This window comes from Saccopteryx leptura, chromosome 2 (assembly GCF_036850995.1).
Source record: "Saccopteryx leptura isolate mSacLep1 chromosome 2, mSacLep1_pri_phased_curated, whole genome shotgun sequence".
Lineage (NCBI taxonomy): Eukaryota > Metazoa > Chordata > Mammalia > Chiroptera > Emballonuridae > Saccopteryx > Saccopteryx leptura.
This window is the reverse complement of record NC_089504.1, coordinates 88,555,317-88,576,035: the sequence shown is the minus strand read 5'-3', so window position 1 is coordinate 88,576,035 and position 20,719 is coordinate 88,555,317. Positions and strand designations below refer to the sequence as shown.

Genomic DNA, 20,719 nt, shown 5'->3' with positions numbered 1-20,719 from the left:
CACAAAAACAAACCAACCAGAAAAAAACAAAAACAAAACCGAAAAAGAAAAACAAAGCCAAAAAAAAAAACCTTGAGTCCCAAATTAACTAATTTGTTCGTGATTGAGGATTAAATGGGAGGAAAGTAAAACGAGAAAAGAAAAAACGAATATAAAGGGAAAAATAAGAAAAAGAGAAAAACGAAGGAAGAAATAAGAAAGCAAGAGAAAAAAAAAAAATAAGGCAAAAAAAAAACAAAAGAAGAGAGAGTGAGAATTAAGTGTCCTGGAGTATAACCCCAAAGGAGGGTGAGGATGAAGAAGAGAAATAAAATGTAACACTTATGGGTAGTGTAGTTCAAGAAAAGGGAAGCATAAGATGGGCAGAGAATAGAAGGACTGAGGTGGAGGAAATAAAGACAATAAGATAGAAGGAACAAACAACAAAAAAAAAAACAAAAAAAAAAACAGTGGAACAAGCTGCAAAGTCTGTGGATTTTTCCTGATTTTGAGATGTCAACCTCTTCCTCCTTCTCCTCTCTCCCTCTTCCCGGTTGGCGACTCTGCACCCCAGGCCCTGCCCCTGCGCCACACCCAGGCAGGGACTTGCAGTTGATGGGGTTCTACGGCAATGTCACACAATTGGCTTTAGTCTTGCTGGTAATCAAGGCCTGCCGGCGTCTGCAGGGTCTAACGACGAGAGAGTTCGCCTTCGTGGATTCTCTCTCCCAGTCCCCCCCTCCCGAACCAGCAGCCTGGCGATCCAGCCACAAGGCTGCCACTGCTTCTGCCTGGGGAGTAAGAGGCTCAAAGAGCTGGGAAATCCCCACTCTATCCCCACTCAGTGCAAGGCTCTGGGAAGGGCTCTGACAGTCAGGGCCTCCAGTGTAATCAGGCGGGGGTGGGAGTCAATTGTTGTCAAGGTGATTGTTCAGCGCCTAGCATTCCGTTGGACCTCTCAACCCAGGCTTTCCACACTTTGTAGCCTGTTTTGGCCGGTAAGAAGAGGCACTAGTCTCTGCTTGCGACTAGTTTGGTATAGATCTTATTATCTGCCAAGTCCTTCTTGTTAGCGTTTATCCCTGAATATGGAGGCTCTATCAATCAGAAGTTGCCCCCGCCCCTTTAGCGAGAGGCACCAAAAAATATCACGCCTCTTGTCTTGGGTCGGTGAACTGAGAGAGATCTTATCAATTAGAACCGAGGGTGCGCAGATTTCACGGGTTAAGTTAATTTTAGTAATTGGGTCGCAGCTGTGCTCCCAAAGGTATTTCAGGCTGCCTGCGCGCGCCCCTCCCCCAACACTTGATTGTTAGCTTGAATGGCTGGGTGAGGTGCCCCGCCCGCGGAGAGAATCTCCCAAGTAGGGAATACCGCCCTGGGGCCTCTCCCGCTCCCCGTGCGCGGGCCGCTGGGAACGTTAGCGGTGCTCGGTCTGCAATGCTCGGTCTGCAACCAGACCGGGAGCGCGCCAGCAGCTGCTCGCCGCTCGTTCTGCAACCAACCCGGGCACTGTCCGCGGCCGCTGGCGGCGGCGGCGGCGGCTGGCGGTGGCGGCGGCGGCAGCTGGCGGCGGCTTCCGAGTGCGGGATGACTTACCACAAGCGAACTTTCTCGCGGCTTGAATGAACGTCCCTGCGGTAGCTTCCTCCACACCCTCGTCTCTCAGATTCGAGCGATAACAGTCCTTTTGCTTTCAGTTTGCTCCGAAGATAAATTTTCCTGTTTCTAGTTGATAAATTTGTTGTGATTTTGGGGAGATCTGTCGGACGCGCTTCTCACGGCGCCATTTCCCGATATTTTTCTTTTTAATCAGAGCTTGCAAACTGGCATTCTGCGGGCCTGTGTGGCGTCCCGCAATTCTTGGTATTGTCTGCACATTAGCCACTGCTGCTAGTGCTGGGTAACTAACTGCCCTCTTGAAGTGGCGCCGTGCGCCGTGCTCAGCACTGTTTGTCTTTATCTCATCTAAAAGCATGGGAGTGTGAGGCCCTGATACTATAAATCAGTGTTCTCTGTTGGTCTAGATGAGAGAATTCTGGCATTGAGAATAAATAATTTAAGTATTATTAAGTGGTTTTTGTATTCAAAGAGATTAGATACCTGAACAAAAACTTAGGATATGGCTGTCTTGAACTTTCTTTAGTAAGAAGTGAGTTCTCTTTCTTTTACTTTCTTTTAAGTTTGTCCAAAGGGGCATTTACAGATGCTTTTCCAAGACCGTGGCATAAGCAGCCTTCCCCTCCCCAACATACCTGTTACATACTTAATTCCAGCATCTCCACTAATTAATGGTCTAGCACAGCTCAGAAGATTCGCAAAGCCAATTAAACAACGTTCACCCTGCACCTCCCAGTAGATTGGGGAGCAGCTTGGCAAAGGCTGTGATTGATATCAAAAGTAGCAACGTATTCTTAAGCCCTCTGAGCCCTGTGCTTATTCTATGAGGCACAAGCTTTCAGCACAGTGGGCTTTTATCCTCTGCGCTTGCTTTCGGAGTGTGAGAACACGGAAGGCCACAAGCACCACAGCATTCCTGTGGGCTCCAATCAAGGCTGGGAAAGGGGCGGGCAGCAAGGCAGTGAGCATGGGGAGAGGGAGCTGGCAGCTGTCATTTGAATAGCATTTCCCTCTCCCATTATCCTGTTGTCCAAAAGCTCCGTCCATTCATATTCATGGTCTCTGCCTCTGTGTACAGCCAAGACCCGCTTCCTCCGCACGTTTCATTTCCTTGTCTGCCTCGGATTTTCATTTGGATCTATGTACTAAGACTCATTGGACTGCTGCAGAAAAAGGGTCAGCTAGTAGAAATTGGTAGTTGGTAGAGAATCTACACAGAGGAGGAATTTATTTAAATATAAAAAGTTAATGGCAGATCTATATAATAAGTTAAGCTTATGTTCATTAATCTTTTTTATTTCCTAATAATCTACTAATTAACTAATTTTACAAATATGAAGATTTTATTCATGCTTATAACAGGAAGAAGAATGAAAAAAACACAGTACTGTATATTCTGTTTACCAAAGTAGGACATATATAGTCAGTCCTACTATGTATATATGTATATTTTCCATTAGTATAGAAAATATAAAACTATAAAAATCCAGGAAAATAGAAAAGAAAAAACTTAAAATTACCCTAGTCTACCATCTAGAGATAGTTATTTTTTACTTTTGACTTTATTTTTTTCAGTCAAATACATTTGTTAGAAATTTGATATAATTCTAGACATGCTATTTCATCACTCATTTATTTTCATATCTTTAAATATTGCACTAAAGCTTTTCAAAGGTCTCTATATAATTACATTATATGGATACTTCATGCCTGATCTATTTTTGGAAAGAAGTTTTTTCAAATTTGAATGATAGACATTGTTGTAACACAGACATTCATAAGGGTTCACTCCAAGTTTTGAGCACATCTATGATTTTTCATTTGAAAAAATTCCTAGAAGTGACCTGTGACTTAAAGATTGTGGCTGGGTTTCATGGTGACCTTCAGAGAGGTTGCAGGAATTGACCCTCCCAGTGGTATTTTAGAGGAGCCCTAAACAGAGAACTTTCTAAGAATGTCTTCCTGGGAAACTACTCTGAATATTTTTTGACTGCTTTTACCTCAATATTTTTACCCCATGCAGAAAACTAACCAATTCAGTTTCTTGGGGTACAGGAAGAGGAAAGTGGAGAACTACCAACCATGAAAGTGTTTGGGGAAAGTGTGGACCATCTTAACCATCATCTTAATTAACATTTGTTTTCTATCATGAATGGAAAACAAACCCTTCTGTAAGAAGATAGAAATGTCTGCTGGGGAAACATGTATTTGCTTTGAGAACCTTTGAGACTAAGAAAATAAAATGCATAATGAGGTCACATTAAAGGATGATTGATTTCAAAGTCTGTCAGAATCCTAGGGAGAGTGTATGCTCTCCAGAAGGAGTCAGCTCGGAAAAGGTAGATTCCTTCACTGAGAGAGTTAATGTGTCTGACTACCTGGGGTGACTTGATTACATCAGAACTGGATTTAATTAAATGTCCTCTATTATAAATTTAATGCACTGTTTATTGGAGTCCTATTATTCTATTGAGAAGATGAACCACAGCTAACCACAATCATAGTTTTGAACATTTAGGCTTCAGGACTAAAATTTTAAGCATAGCTGAAGAGGTTGAGAAATAGATACTGTGCTGTCCATATACACAGTGTCCCAGTTTGCAAAACAAAAGAAGCACACAAAGACAGGCCCTGAACTGACCAGTTGAATTAGAACTTGAGGTTCTGATGAAAAGAATCATGTTATGTAAATAGATAAAATTCTAATGAAACTTAATTTTTCAGTGGTCCTCCTGAGTTTAATGAGGTTTCTAACTCCTTGCAATAAGAGATTTTGCTGTGGTAGTTTACTTAGCAAATAGACTCTCTGTTATCCATGCAGTAAGATGAACCATATAAAGACTACATGACTCGATTGTACAAGCTGATGCAAATATGAAGGCCCAGTTGGAGATCTTGATATATTTTGTTATAAAAGCAATGAATTTGTGTGTGTGTGTGTGATCTTTAATTACTTAGAAAACCTATAAACGAAGAGCATAGAGGGATAAATTGGTCACATGTCTTAGAAGAGAATCTATTGCTAATTTAATAATGTGTTGCTTCATGATTGTTTTGTAAAAGACATTGTCCTTTCCAGGTATTGTAAACTATTGTTACTGTTCCCTGAGGACAGGTGGCTTCACTTGAGAGAAGGGAGTTCTGAATCTTTCTTTTTTATGTTATAGAAAAGGAAGCTCTAGAAACTTTATATTTCTAGAATGAATGTCCAGAATTATTATTTTCTGATGGCTGTTTTGTTTGTGTATCAAGCTCAATGAAGAGATTAATCCCAACAACACTAATATGAGAAGTTAGCTCAGTGATTATAAAACTATGAAATTCAAACCCATTAGGCTTTTAACATTAACCAATAGCAATTTCCCTGAATTTCATTCATTCACCACATTCATATATCCATTCCTCCATTGACTTACTGACTCATAATTGAACTGAGCATCTGAGATGAGTGCAGAAGCCACTTGGGGTATATGAATGGGCTCCCTGTCTTGAAGGAGCTCTAACCCAGTGGAGCAGATGAGAGAACTCCAGTTGTGGGAGAAGTGCTACAAGTGCAAGTGCACCCAGTGTGTGCAGGCACAGGATGGAGTAGCTCACCCCGTCTCAAAGCCTAGCCCATCTCCCTCAGCTTCATTCATTTTATTTTAATTTATAACGATTTTACCCTAGAGCTTTCCTCCTCTGATTAAGACACACAACCAGCAGCATCCACCTCACTAGCAGTTTGTTAGAAATGCAGCATCTCTCCAGACCTCCTGAATCAGAATTTGCATTTTATCAAGATCCCAGGATCCAAATTTTGTCACATGATTAAAACTCCTCCTGTGTCAGTAGGGGAGGAGCACTGTTACAGATGTGTGTCCCTGAACAGTGCACAGGGAGGGCCAGCTCTTGATCGTTGGGTGTTGGGATTATTCAGCAATAATAGTTCCTTTTCTAATTGCTTGCCAGGGTGGCTGCCAAGTGACTTAAATATATGATCACAGTCACTTTTCTCTACAACCCACAAGAAAGGAATACCTACCACCATATTGCACATTAGAAAATGACCAAGGCCATGCAGCAAGTAACAGCTAGCAGAATGTACAGCCAGTACTGCTCGGTTCCAAACCCTCGCTCTTTTCCTTGCAGAACTCACAGATTCCCGGCACTGGGACGCGTCTCCACAAGCTTACTTTACACTTAGTGCCCTTTGTCAGTTTCGTGTTAGAAATTTAGTACACTAAACCCAAACAGTCTAACCCTGGCGTTAATTTTCTTCTCCAGATACAATTAAAAATTGCTGGCATAATGCCTTGCCTAGCAGCTTCCAGTTCCAAATGCAGTTTTGGGCAGTGGTTGGATCCCCTTGCTGGATTTATTAGATGAATTACTTTTCTGGAAACCTTCGGGTATCTCCACCTTGGGGATCATTTGGGCAGCATTTGGCTGGCAGCCTACCTGTCAGATACCTGGGCCTTTAGAGACTATTTCTTTGCTATGGGATATATTTGACTCACAGAATACTTATTGAATTAATTTTGAAACGTTTATTTTTTTTACTCATGGGATCTATTTTTCTTGTCAAGTGTTTTCAATTTAGTTTTTTTTTCTGTTCAATTAAAGAGAAGGGGTGACATTTATGACTGTTGTAACAAGTGTGAACATTATGAGAGTAGGAAGGAAAAGTTCATGTCTCCCCTCGTTGCCTCCCCATTCCCTTCCTCCCACTTCCTTCGCAAGTTGGCTTCTTTTGTTCCTCACCTCTCCCCTTCCATGTGCAAACACACGCAGAGAGATATGTGCATAGACAGGGTTTTCAGTTGTACAAAAAATACTCTGCAATTCGCTTTTACCATGTCAATGGACATCCCTCCCTCTACTCTCAATTCTCATTTGCAAAATTCTTTTTCTTCACTACAAATGCTTTCAGTTTGAGTGGGGGGTAAAGAGAAGACTGCTTCTAATTTAAGCATCTCAGCACAGAGTTTTAGGAGACAAACCTACAAGGGTGGTGATGCCAAATAAAAGGTGCTTGTAAAATATGAATATGCCTGTGTTGATCCTATAAGAATTCTCTTTCAAGTCTACAACATAGAAAAGGAATGGTTGATTCTGATATGTCTTTACCTCCACTCTCCAAAGCTGATTGACAGTGACTATTTTTGGAATGAAAATAAACCTTATTTTGGCAAAATAATTGAAGGGCCTAAAATGTGCAAAACTATGCTGTGCTTATTTCTCTGTGCCTGTCACTGTGCTGTCCTATGTAACTTCAAAGCCCCCTCCCCCATCATTTGAAAGTGAAACATTCTCTTCCTTAATAACCAGCATGAATACACTTCTTTTTTTTTTTTTTTTTTTTTTTTTTTTTTTTTTTTCATTTTTCTGAAGCTAGAAACAGGGAGAGACAGTCAGACAGACTCCCGCATGCGCCCGACCGGGATCCACCCGGCACGCCCACCAGGGGCGACGCTCTGCCCACCAGGGGGCGATGCTCTGCCCATCCTGGGTGTCGCCATGTTGCGACCAGAGCCACTCTAGCGCCTGGGGCAGAGGCCACAGAGCCATCCCCAGCGCCCGGGCCATCTTTGCTCCAATGGAGCCTTGGCTGCGGGAGGGGAAGAGAGAGACAGAGAGGGAAAGTGCGGCGGAGGGGTGGAGAAGCAAATGGGCGCTTCTCCTGTGTGCCCTGGCCGGGAATCGAACCCGGGTCCTCCGCACGCTAGGCCGACGCTCTACCGCTGAGCCAACCGGCCAGGGCCATGAATACACTTCTGCTTTCTCTTTTTCTAACCTTCCGGGTTTATGTGGAATTGGTGCCAAATTCCCCAGCATAAGATTATTTGTTTTATGTCCTGACATCAGTGACAGCCTCAAATGAACAGTTGTGAATAATATATCCCATCTGAGCTGTGGTTGTGCAGTGGATAGAGTGTCAACCTGGAAAGCTGAGGTCGTAGGCTCGAAACCCTGGACTTACCCAGTCAAGGCACATATGACAAGCAACTACTACAAGTTGATGCTTCCTGTTCCTCCTCAAACCTCTCTCTCTCTTAAAAAAATATTAAAAAAATAATGTATCTTGTTCTTTTAGTTACGGACTGCATAGTAATGTTGTCCATACTACACACTTCTCTTACTCTAGTGATGAAATAATATACATAAAAGAGGATTTTGAACCTGACCAGTGGTGTTGCAGTGGATAGAGAGTCAACCTGGGATATTGAGGACCCAGGTTTGAAACTGTAAGGTTGCTGGCTTTAGCATGGGCTCATGGGCTTCAGTGTGGGCTTATTGACATGATCCCATGGTCGCTGGCATGAGCCCAAGGTTGCTGGCTTGAGCAAGGGGTAACTGGCTCAAGACAGAGCCCTTCTCCCCCAAAGGCACATGTGAAAGCAATCAATGCACAACTAAGGTGCCACAACTATGAGTTGATGCTTCTCATTTCTCTTCCTTCCTGTCTCTATCTTGCTAAAAAAAAAAAAAAAAAAGGTGGGGGGATTTTGAATGTGTAAGAATTAGGCACATTTGTTACAATTATTAGCACTAGTAGTATCGTCTCCCTCTACATCTGGAATACTTTATTTTCTAAATTAAGAAAGGTGGCTACCTGATATGTTCTTCTGGGCTTTGACAATAACCTTTTGTTCAGGTTGTTGTCATTGTTGCTATAATCCACCTACTCGTTCACGTCTCTGTGCTTCCACCTGGCATCTCCTCGAGCTCCCAGTGTGCCCACAGCATCTGATGGCGTTTAATGAAAATGACTGTAGTTCATTGGCAATAAAGGCATGGAGGTCCATTGGAAAGAACACTGGCAAGAGGGTAGAGAAGAAGCCTGGTTGGGTGGTTCTTGGAGACATATCCTTGTTGGCCTCAGGGCAAGTCAGGTAACCTCTGCAGACCTCCTCCCCTCCCCCCCTGCCCCAGACACAGAAGTGTCCCCAGCAGATCAAGTGCTTGCACACTGCTCACTTTCACAAGCACCGTTTCTTTTGCCCCAGATGCTGTTTCTTGTCTGCCACCAAACAAACTCGTACTCATCTTAAATGACCAAGTTCAAATCTCATGTCCTGTGGGAAACATTTCTTGAGTCCCTCTTTTAAATACTATTACTTGCTTCTTTCTTTTTAAGCAAACTCATAATTCTGCAAACACTCAAGATAATATTTTTCATATGTCTGTGTGTGTGTGTGTGTGTGTGTGTGTGTGTGTGTGTGTGTCTAAACCTCACTCACTAATCCATGAGCACCTTTGGGGCAGGAACCGTGTCATCTTTATCTCCCCAGGGCCTAGAACTTCCCCTGATGCAAAGTAGGTCTTTGATATGTTTGCTCACTGAAAGCATGGGCCTCAGGTTCCAAAAAGAAATTAGATTCTTTTTTTTTTTTTTATCTGGTGTGAAGTTCCCTTTCTGGGGCCTATTTCCAGCCCGGGAAACATGTGCTTTTATTGGCATCTCTGACCCCTATCCTTCAATCCTCCCCCTCCCCCCATCACTCCACCTTCCCACCCACAGTTTATATTCATCTCTTGCTCAGGGAAACCTGGGCCTGACCTCTCATTTAAACCACACTCTGCACCAGCAAGATAGTTTGTTCTCCCTTCCCATGGCAAGAGAAATGAGCTTAGTGTTTTTGGAAAATGTCAAGGCAAGAGTGGCTTAAGTTCAAGAGGAGAGAGTGAAACCGCACCACACTTGTTTTTTGACTTAAATTCCTAGTACTGCTTTGAAGAGTGAGTGCCCAGGATTACCAGCTGCTGGGTATAAGTCCAAGGTCCAACAGAAGCCTCTGCAGAGGCACCTGCTGCATTCGGAGCTGCCTGAGAGTGAGGGAACCCTCCCCCCCACAAAACGCTCCTGTTGGCTATCTGTGCATATAGCTGAGGAAGCTTAAGTGACAAAGGAAGAAAGCTGCAAGTGAGAGAAGAGGATAGGCCAGGAGAAGTAAAAGAGAACACTGTTGACAAAAGGCAAAGGGATATGTGAGTATAAAACAGCAGAGAGAAGCTGAAAAACAAGCTCAGAATGGCTGGCTAGAACACCAGGTGGCAACATCCAGTTTTCCAAAATGAGGGCAGGAACCATAACTATCTAGAATCCCCACCTTACACTGTCGTATGAAAGATGATGTCTCACCTTTTTAGTCTGTGCCAGTCTTTTAGTGAGTTACCAGTCCTTCCAGAAGAACTAGGAATGATTGTGAGCCCCTGCCATGGGATGGTTATAATCCTATCCCAGTTCTTCTCTTTCTCCAGGCTGAGACTGTCAAGGTAAGTGGGCAGAGGCAGCCTTGAAATGTACATGATGTAAGTCAGTCTCATTCCTCCCTGTGATGGCCGTGGTGCGTGGTATTCTACAGGGAATGCAGAGGAGTCTCCGGTGTGATTAAGTTAGTGCTACTCATTGGGTTTATCGTGAACCCTCTACAGGTGTGATGCCAGTCTTGAAACTCTGTGTAAAAAACTGTGTTTGCAGTTCACCATGATACCTGCTGGGCGCAATGCTGACTGAGTTAGGTGGTTTGGTAAAAGTTCTGAATCGCTCACTCTTGCTGCCATTCCAACAGCTGCTGCACTGGAATTGCTAGCTGCGGGAAGCCTTGTGCTTATTCTTTCCGATGCTCTCCCTCCTCTGTCTCCCACGACTACAACATAATAGGAAACCTGTTGGTAAGGAAGCGTGAGAAAATTGTTTGCAGACTTCCAGCCCCAGGGCAGTACAGAGCAGAGTCTCAGAGGGCAGGTATGAGGCTGAGACCAGCAGGTACTTTGTGGATAAATATGGCATACTTCTTAAGACCTGTAAATAAGGATCTGAAAGAGCTAGAGCGATGATGCGGGCGAGACCTAGAAAATGCAAATGTCTGCAGTGTTGAAAGGGGTCACTGAAGCACTCAGTAGGCCCAGCGTGGGCTTTCTCACTCGCCAGTCTTCTTGCATTGGAGACTTCTCCCACTCTGACAAGCTATCCTAGATCCCAGTGGTCTCTGTGCACAGGTGTCTTCCTCAAATGCATTCCTGGGCCACTGTCTGTCTATACTAGCCCTTGCCCTTTTGTCCTCTCTTGTAGCTCTGCTCATTCTATTCTTAGCACAGTGCACAATTCGTTACTGTATAGCCTGTGTGTGTGTGTGTGTGTGTGTGTATGTGTATGTGTGTAATGGCTTCTCCCCCACCACACTCTAAGCTCCATTAACATAAAAATGACATCTGTTTTGTTCACCCACAGCAAAGACAGCCTGACATAGCAGGTGCTCAAGAAATATTGATTGGACATATTAAATGGTTTGACTCTTTTATTGTCAAGAGGCTTAAATATCAGCTCAGCTAGTGTGTTCTTATATAGCTACCAGTAGCCAATAGTCATGAGTGATCTATAGAAGTATTTGCTATGACTCTTATTGTTATTAATATTTTATCAATATGTGGACTGGCATAATGACACATCCGCTGAAAATGTCCACCTGGCAATAGACAGTGCTGGTCTAAATCTTGAATGGTTGGTCTGTATAAACACAGTGGCAAGGCCAATTTTCCAGGGTGGTTCACTGCTGCCCGTGGAGCCTTTATAATCGGCCTTTTATAAAGATGGGTTAGTGTGACTCCAGAGTGGAAGCTAACAGCAAATATTTTTCAAATTCTTTACGCTTTGTATTTAAAGTATTATAGAAACAAGCTCAAAATAATGAACTTACTCTTCTCTCCGCTAACTGCTTCCCACCCACAAGCTCTGCTCAGCGAGAAATGTGCACTTCCTATGGTTTCCTGCTCCACCCGAAGTTTTGTTTTGTTTCATTTTGTTTTTAATATTGGTTCATTGTAACTGGAGGTACAGATATACCTTCTCAGCTCCACCTGGGAGGCAGCAACCTGCTGTGACAACCCTGGGAGCCCTGGTTGCATCAAAGTCTTCTGTGCAGCACTTGACTAACCCTCCCCACCGCCATCTCTCCTAATGAACGAGAGTCTCTGAGCGGAGCCCTTATGAAGGGCCCTGACCACTTCTCTTTTGTAGCCCGGCTAACAATCGTGACAGGTTGCATATTCTTAGAAGAGCATACATTATGAAGCGCAGGTTAACATTCTCACTTTGGGGCATCTGTGCCCCTCAAAGACTTAGATAAAACTTGGTCTGAACCCCAGTTCCTGGCACTGTGAGTTCAACATGGCCCCTCACCCCTAGTCAGACCCCCACTTTGCTCTCCGTCCCGCTCACCCCTGCCCTGGCTCCCCTTTGGCTCTCTGTCCCCTCGCCCTTTGGCTTTTCCATCCCTTCTCCTGAATTGTGCAGTCTAGTCTCCTCTCTTCCACTCAGGATCTCATCTAGACTCCAAGCCTCAACCTGCTTCCATCTCAACAATAAATTCAGAGGAAGTCAGCATTTTCCTGGGTCTCTGTTTTCATTAATGATTTCATGAGAGTCAGGGAGGAGAGGAGGGACCACCTCCACTGTGACCAACCCTCTGCTGTGTCCCCCTGTGTCTCTTTGGGTCTGCCAGCTCTCCCTGGCCCTCCGGCTGCACACGGGATGTGGTCTTTATGACTTGTTCAGGCCCTCGGTCCTCTTCTGCCCACACACATACCGAACATGCCAGTGTGCACCCACACCCCACCTTAGCTCTTTTTGCTGCAAGAAATGAAAAGTACTTTTATAATTTGGCTTTTGAAGTTGACTATAAGTAACTCATTCAGTTTTGGTTGGCTCTGATTTCTCACGAGTTTTACAGTTGCATGTTCTTAAAAACTGAGAAAATAGGCCCTGGCTGGTTGGCTCAGTGGTAGATCATTGGCCTGGTGTGCAGGAGTCCCGGGTTCGATCCCCGGCCAGGGCACACAGGAGAAGCGCCCATCTGCTTTTCCACCCCTCCCCCTCTCCTTCCTCTCTGTCTCTCTCTTCCCCTCCCGCAGCCAAGGCTCCATTGGAGCAAAGTTGGCCCGGGCGCTGAGGATGGCTCCTTGGCCTCTGCCTCAGGTGCTAGATTGGCTCTGGTTGCAACAGAGCAACGCCCCAGATGGGCAGAGCATCGCCCCCTGGTGGGCATGCCGGGTGGATCCTGGTCGGGCGCATGCGGGAGTCTGTCTGACTGCCTCCCCGTTTCCAACTTCAGAAAAATACAAAAAAAAACAAACTGAGAAAATATAACCTACCAATTTTTTTCATATAAAATAAAATATCTTTGCATATTATATTTAACAATTACAGAAGTAAACATCATGCATTTGTAGACATTTACTTCAACAGTTGTTATTTTTTAGGTTTTTATCTTTGTTTTCTGGAGGCAATACTTTCTCTTTTTTTATTGATTTTAGAGAGGAAGAGAGAGAGAGAGAAGAAGAAAGACAAAGAATCTTCAGTTTGTTGTTTCACTTATTTATGCTTTCATTGATTGAATCTCATATGTGCCCTGACGAAGGATTGAACACAACTTTGGTGTATCGGGATGACACTAGCCAACTGAGCTACCAGCCAGTATGACAATAATCTCTACTAAGCCTTCGAATATTTGGGTACACCCATAAAGAGATCAGACCATAGGCACTGTAGCTATGCTACAGTGAATGAGACAGCTTCAACAGGAGGTCGGTCCATCTAGGAAAGTGTTAGTCCTCACCAAGGCTGCACTTCTTGCCAGGAGCAGGACCCATCCAGGCAACCCATTGACCCCTTGTGCCTACTGGAATTATGATAAACACAATTTCCTTTGTCTCATTACACATATTTTTTCAGAGCCCAGATAACCTTAAATATTGCCATCTGGTGCATTATTCATACAGGGATTTCACCAGGAACCTTAAGCAACCTTTAGAAAACACTTCACTGGGGAGTGGGTTTTGTTTGAAGTGTGAAGGGGTTCACAAGGACATCCTGGCAGAGGCATGAGCCTGGCACAGGTGTCTCCTGCACCCTGGCAGGACTGGGCTGAGCCGGGTCTGGAAGACCCTGGAAGCTGCACTGAAAATGTGGGACATTACCTCACGGGCTGTGGGGAAGAACTGAATCCCAGGATTGATTCAAATAACAGACTCAGATGAACAGAAGGTGAACATAATTGATTCTTTTTTCATCTCCTCCTTTCTATCCTTTTAGGCAATTTGAACATCACTATTTTATTAACAGCTAGATAAACCCCAGTGTCCAGTAAGCCCCAGAGGAGACTTGGTGCACGCAGAACTGATGGAACAAACATCCGGACATTATCTGGAGTTCCGACTGACCACTGGTGCTCCATGTACTTTTCTGTCTGGATTATTCAGTGTTTTTCCCATCCTTTAATGTTAGACCTCTTCAGCCAAATGATAAGGTTGAACAGAGTGGAAATTATAGGGTGTGGATCTCAGTGGTGTTTTAGTATAAGCCATCGCTTCCATCCCTGTTGCAAAGGTTTGCAAGGGTTATCCGTTTGTCTTTCATTTTCTGTTTTTGTTTTTTGCATTTTATTTACCATGCTCTTTGAATATTTGTTTTAGCTGTTCCCCTCCTATTTATGGGATTGATAGCATTTTCTTTTCCATTTTTTCTTTTTTTTTTTTTCTTTCATTTTTCTGAAGCTGGAAACAGGGAGAGACAGTCAGACAGACTCCCGCATGCGCCCGACCGGGATCCACCCGGCACGCCCACCAGGGGCGACACTCTGCCCACCAGGGGGCGATGCTCTGCCCATCCTGGGCATCGCCATGTTGCGACCAGAGCCACTCTAGCGCCTGAGGCAGAGGCCACAGAGCCATCCCCAGCGCCCGGGCCATCTTTGCTCCAATGGAGCCTTGGCTGCGGGAGGGGAAGAGAGAGACAGAGAGGAAAGCGCGGTGGAGGGGTGGAGAAGCAAATGGGCGCTTCTCCTGTGTGCCCTGGCCGGGAATCGAACCCGGGTCCTCCGCACGCTAGGCCGACGCTCTACCGCTGAGCCAACCAGCCAGGGCCTCCATTTTTTCTTTTTTTAGTGTTCATTCTTTAAAAGAGTAGTAGCCTATGTTTAAAAATCAGGTTCCCACAAAACACTGAGTTTCCGTCTCCGTTGACCTACCTGACACTGGGTTTGTATTCCAAACGGCAGCAACAGTATGTGAGAGCTACTTTCTTCAGACAAATATGCTCAAGAGCTTTGCCCACATTCCACTATATGCTCTTGTCTCCCAGACCCCGAGGACACATCAGTGCACATTCATTTGAACTGTTGTTTCCTGGACCTGCTCTTTACTCTATGTGACTTGGTCTGCCCAGGAGGCATTTGAGTCTGTTGCCATCTTTTAGCTGGAACATTTGGCAAATCTACATGTTATCATTACTGATGTATTTTAATTTATGTCTGCCATTGTGCTTTCTATTTGTCCCACGATTTTTCTGTTTCTTCTCTCCTTTCTTGTTTTCTCTTAAATTGATTGAATTTTCTGTCTCCCCTTTTTCTTCTGTATCACTCCAAAACTTACACCATCTGTTTTTATTCTTTAGTGGTTAACCTAGTAATTACAGCATGTATTATTAACTTGCTCAATTCTTCGGTGATCAATAGCTTTACCTCCCTCTGAACAACACCCTTCCCACTTGTGTTCCTCCAATCCCTATGTTAGTCTTTTGTATGCTTTAATACCATGTATATGCATTTTTTCTTTTAAAATCCCACAAGGCATTGTTCCTTTTACTTTTTTATAGCATCAATGCTTGTATTAATTTACCACTTTCTGTCCTCTTACTCCTTACTTATATGTCAGAATTTTATGTCTGCTTATAGTCTTCCTTCTTATATCTCCTCCTATATGTCTTACATCTGTGATCGATTTCCTTCTGCTGGAACCACATTGTTTAGTATTTTTTTCAGTGAGGATCTGTTGCCGGCAAGTTCTTTCTGGGTTTTTGTTTGCATGTGTCTCATAAAAATGTCCTGGGCCCTGGTTGGTTGGCTCAGCAGTAGAACGTCGGCCTGGCATCTGGAAGTCCTAGATTTGATTTCTAGCCAGGGCACACAGGAGAAGCGCTCATCTTTTCTCCACCTTCCCCCTCTCCTTTCTCTCTATCTCTTTCTTCTCCTCCCGCAGTCAAGGCTCCATTGGGGCATTGGCCAGGGCACTGAGGATGGCTCCATGGCCTCTGCTTCAGGTGCTGAATGGTTCCAGTTGCAAAGGAGCAATGCCCCCAGATGTGCAGAGCATCGCCCCCTAGTGGGCTTGTTGGGTGGGTCCCGGTCATGCGCATGCGGGAGTCTGTCTCTGCCTCCCCGCTTCTCACTTCAGAAAAATACACACACAAAAAAAATATCCTGTTTTCCCTTCCCACTCTACTACTACTTTGGAAATTACACATTCCATCACTTCCTTATTTTCCCTTACATATAATCTGCGTGCTTAGCTTTACATTTTTAAAAAAATATTTAAAATTGCTTTTTTCCTACCAAGTAACACATGGCCTTGAGAATATTTTAATGTAACTGCCCTTAGTGTATAATTACTATGTAATATTTTATCTCCAAGTTGTTTATAATTCCTCCCCCCATTAATCTGAAATATTTTTAAACAGTGGGTGTGTTTATAAATTGACTACCATACGTATTATCTTCTTTGCTCATCATTGTTTATTTTACTTTTTCTTCATTTAGTTTACTTCAAATGAAATGTTATTATTGTCTGTGAATTGGATATTGCTTTTTTTTGTATGAATATGTCCTTATTTCACATTTATTTTTGAATAGTAATTTAGTTAAGTATAGAATAATAGTTTCATAGTTATTTTCTTTTACCACTTTGAATATGTTATTCCATTATCTTCTAGGTCAGGCATGGCCAATATTTTTTGCCCCGAGCCAGATTAGAAAGAAAAGTTTTTTTTCACGGGCCAGACGAAATATTAAAATTAAAAAATGTTAAATATAAAAATGATTCATTTAAGTAAACAAAATTTTATTATGTAATTTGTTTATGAATAAATGTAAGTAATTTAGTACAACAAATTAAGAAAAAAACTAATGTGATGTGTTGAGGCCCTTTACATCGCCTATTATTTTTTTAATATCTGGATCTATACTTGTAGTAGCTGTTCATAACACAGCCTCCAAATCTAAATCATTCAATCTTGATCTTCTTGTACTTATATTTAGATTCATTAGAGAAAGAGTTTGTTCACAAATATAAATTGAGCTGAAGATTACTAAATATTCCTTGGCAAGTTTTTTTAAATTTCCATATTTTCCATTATTCAATTGCTTATAAAAATTGCACAGACGAGTAAAAAAGTTTTAAATCTTTACAATGGAATTTTTTTTAAAAAGTATCACGAATCCATTCGACCAGTTATTGGAAGTTAACCCTAGATTAGTCACACGTGGAATTCTTTTCTGCTATCACTATCTTCTTAAATATCTTAATTTCCAATAATCAAAAATACTTCCGCTTCTGAGCAGCTGAGATTTTAACTTTCATTATTGTACAGTGGTTAGATATCATAGTTTATGTATAACGATTTAAAAGTACCACTTATTTTATTTCCACAGTGCGTCGTGCGGAGAATTTTAAAAATTTAATCGCAGGCTGCATAAACTCATTACGCAGGCGGGATCCAGCCCGTGGGCTGTATGTTGGCCATGCCTGTTCTAGGGTCTATGTTACTGATGGAAAGTCTGCTGCTAATCTGATTACCACTATTAAGTTGGTGCCCTTTTTCTCTCTGGTTCTTCCATGAGTTTCTCTTTGGTTCTTCAATTTATTCCAATGAGTCCAGGTGTGTGTGTTGCTTGTGTACGTGCATGCACATATGTGTGTCATTGTGTTTCTTTCTTTTCTTTTTTAGCAAAAGACACAGAGAGAGAGAGAGAGAGAGAGAGAGAGAGAGAGACAGGAAGGGAGAAAGATGAGAAGCATCAATTCTTTGTTGTGGCATCCTAGTTGTTCATTGACCTTGGGCTTTAAGCCAGCAACCTTTGAGGTCAAGCCAGTGACCATGGGTCATGTCTATGATCTCACACTCAAGCTGGTGAGTCCATGTTCAAGCAGATGCCCCTGCATTCAACCCAGCAACCTTCGGGTTTCCAACCTAGGTCCTCAGCATCCCAGGTCAATGCTCTATCCACTGTGCTTCTACTGGTCAGGCTCAAAATCCTCTTTTATGTACATTATTTTATCACAAGAATAAGATAAGTCTATAGTACAGGCAATGTTAGTATGCAGTCTGTAACTAAAAAGAACCTAGTCAGGCTTTTTTGTTTTTTTCTTGTTTTTCTTTTGAATCCTGCTTAGGGCTTGTGATATTTCAAATGCAGAAAACAAAGTATTACTTTAATTCTGCCATTATCATTTCAGTATTGCTTCTTTCATAATCTTCTGCTCCTTTCTCCTGGAACGTCAATCAAATATACATTTTTTTTTTCAATTTTATTTTATTTTTTCAGAGACAGAGAGAGAGAGTCAGAGAGAGGGATAGATAGGGACAGACAGACAGGAACAGAGAGAGATGAGAAGCATCAATCATTAGTTTTTCCTTGCGACACCTTAATTGTTCATTGATTGCTTTCTCATATGTGCCTTTGACCGTGGGGCTACAACACCAAGTAACTGCTTGCTTGAGCCAGCAACCTTGGGTCCAGGCTGGTGAGCTTTGCTCAAACCAGATGAGCCCATGTCAAGCTGGCAACCTCAGGGTCCCAAACCTGGGTCTTCCACATCCCAGTCCGATGCTCTATCCACTGCGCCACCGCCTGGTCAGACTCAAATATACATTTTTTTTTTAAATCTATTCTCTATTTCTTATAACCTCTCACATTTTCGATCTCTTTTTTTCTCTTTCTGCTACACTATGAGTAATTTCTTCAGACCCATTTTTCATGATCCTAATTCTCTTTTTAGCTGTATCTAACATGTAGCTTAACATTGTATTTTTAATTTTTAGTACTTTATTTACTTTTTAAAATCTGACCTTTCTTTTTGTATAGAAATGAACTATTTCATTTTTAAAATACTTTTAAACATAATTATTTTTTAGATTCATCAGATGATTTTACTAACTTTAGTTTTTGGTATGTTAATTCTGTGTTGTATATATGACTTCTCCCTCTGATTGGTTGGTTCTTTGTCTGGTTTGTTCAATAGGATTTATTTATTCTGAGGGGGTCTTTGAGTCCTGAGTTATAAAAATATTTTTAAAGAGCAATTTGAGTTTTCTTCTACAGAGGTTACTGTGGTCCTAAAAACCTGTTTATAGTGACTTATCAGCCCAGGATTCTTGCATAATTTAAACAATGTAAATTTGGGCAGCATACTTGTGCAAGGCATGGGCTTGGTGTTTTGTTTTCTTCACCCTGGGATTGGGGCAGACTGCAGACCTACTTGCCTCTTCCCAGAGCTACTAGGGAACAGTGATAGTTTTCTAACCCCATTTTCATGTAGAAGGAGGTTTTCAAGAACTCTAACTGTATGAAATTATGTCAGTTCCATTCTCCTACCTTGCATGGACTGAGAGCCACATCACCTTATCCTACCTGGTCATTAGAACTCCAGACCTATGCCCTGGGGTAGCTGTGTCCAGATTCAACCCCCCAGCTCATGCCTACTTCTCTCATGGTTTGGCTTTGGCCTTGGGTTCTCTATTCGTTTCTGGCCTGTATTTTTCAAAAGTTGTATTTCATCGATGTTTGAAGTACCTTCTCAAGACGGTCATACTAAGTTATATCTTATATCTTTTTGGATCTGAAGGAGGATCTGGGTGAATTTATTTTTTTATGTTTATTTTATAGATATTAGAGAGAGAGAGAAAAGAACATAGATCTATCTGTTCCTGTATGTGCCCTGTCTGAGGATTGAACCAGCAACCTAAGCGCTTCAGAATGATGCTCTAACCAACCAAGCTATCTGGCCAGGGCTAAAATTATGGGGTTTTTTGTTTGTTTGTTTTACTAAATTAACTTATTCACAGACTGTTGGGTACCTGCACATAACTAGGTTTGTTACTGGTGCTGGAGTTTAACAATAAAGAAAACAATTATTTTTTGTCTCTGTATAGTTTATCTTCTCAAGGGGAAGACAAGACAAATATAAAATAAAAATACGCAGTAAAATTAGATGGAGCTATGAAGAACATTAAAGCAGGATTATTAGCAGGGCCTGGGTTAGGTGGGATGTGCTTTGTTTAAAATGGCAAAGGAAGCTTCTCAGTGGAGGTGACCAGAGGCTTACATGACGTGGTAAAGAGTCATGTTGATATCTGGGGTATCAGTCTGGGTCCTCCAAGAAGCAGACACCAAGACCAGATTAGCAATGCAAGAGAAATATTAAGGCAACCCCTATAAGCAAGACCAGTGTTCAGTATAAAACGAAGATGTGGGTCCCTTTGTTCAAAAATGACATTTTGAGATGGTACATACAGCAGAGTTCCACCAAGTGTAGGACCCTTTTTTTTTTTTTTTTTTTCTGAAGCTGGAAACGGGGAGAGACAGTCAGACAGACTCCCACTCATGTGCCCGACCGGGATCCACCCGGCAAGCCCACCAGGGGGCGATGCTCTGCCCCTCCGGGGCGTCGCTCTGCCGAGACCAGAGCCACTCTAGCGCCTGGGGCAGAGGCCAAGGAGCCATCCCCAGCGCCCGGGCCATCTTTGCTCCAATGGAGCCTTGGCTGCAGGAGGGGAAGAGAGAGACAGAGAGGAAGGAGGGGGTGGGGGTGGAGAAGCAAATGGGCGCTTCTCCTATGTGCCCTGGCCGGGAATCAAACCCGGGTCCCCCGCACGCCAGGCCGACGCTCTACCGCTGAGCCAACCGGCCAGGGCCGTGTAGGACCCTTTTAAGTGCTGTGCTCTGACTGCCAGGGAAATGGGGAGGGAGCTGGTGGGGACCTGGGAAAGTCATCAGATTGTAATGCAAATCTGACCTTATAGAAAGGGGATGTTTGGAGACAGATACGCATCTGGTGACAGCACCGTTCTTGGGATGATGTGCCTGCAAGTCAAGGGACACTGAAGATTTCTAGCAAATCACCAGAAGCAAAGAGAAAGGCATGAGACAGATCCTTCCCTAGAGCCTAAAAAGAAGACACCTGCCGTACCAGCAACCTGATTTCAGACTTCTAACCTCCAAAACCGTGAGAAATTAAATTTCTGTTATTTAAGCCACACAGCTTGTGGTACTTTGTTATGGCAGCCTTAGCATACTAATAGACC

At 43.0% G+C, this 20,719-nt stretch overlaps 1 protein-coding gene across 5 annotated transcripts in view; it reads left to right on the top strand.

Annotated features, from left to right (window-relative positions):
* Positions 1 to 20,719, top strand: part of MOB3B (MOB kinase activator 3B) — a 221,358-nt gene that overhangs the window by 45,207 nt on the left and 155,432 nt on the right. Inside the window, exon 1 of one of the 5 annotated variants that reach the window (XM_066368294.1) lies at positions 9,423 to 9,570. The exons of the other annotated variants lie outside the window; for them this stretch is intronic. The gene's annotated coding sequence lies outside the window, so the exon portion shown is untranslated. Of the gene's footprint in view, positions 1 to 9,422; positions 9,571 to 20,719 lie in introns of those variants that run through there. 5 annotated transcript variants of the gene reach the window in all.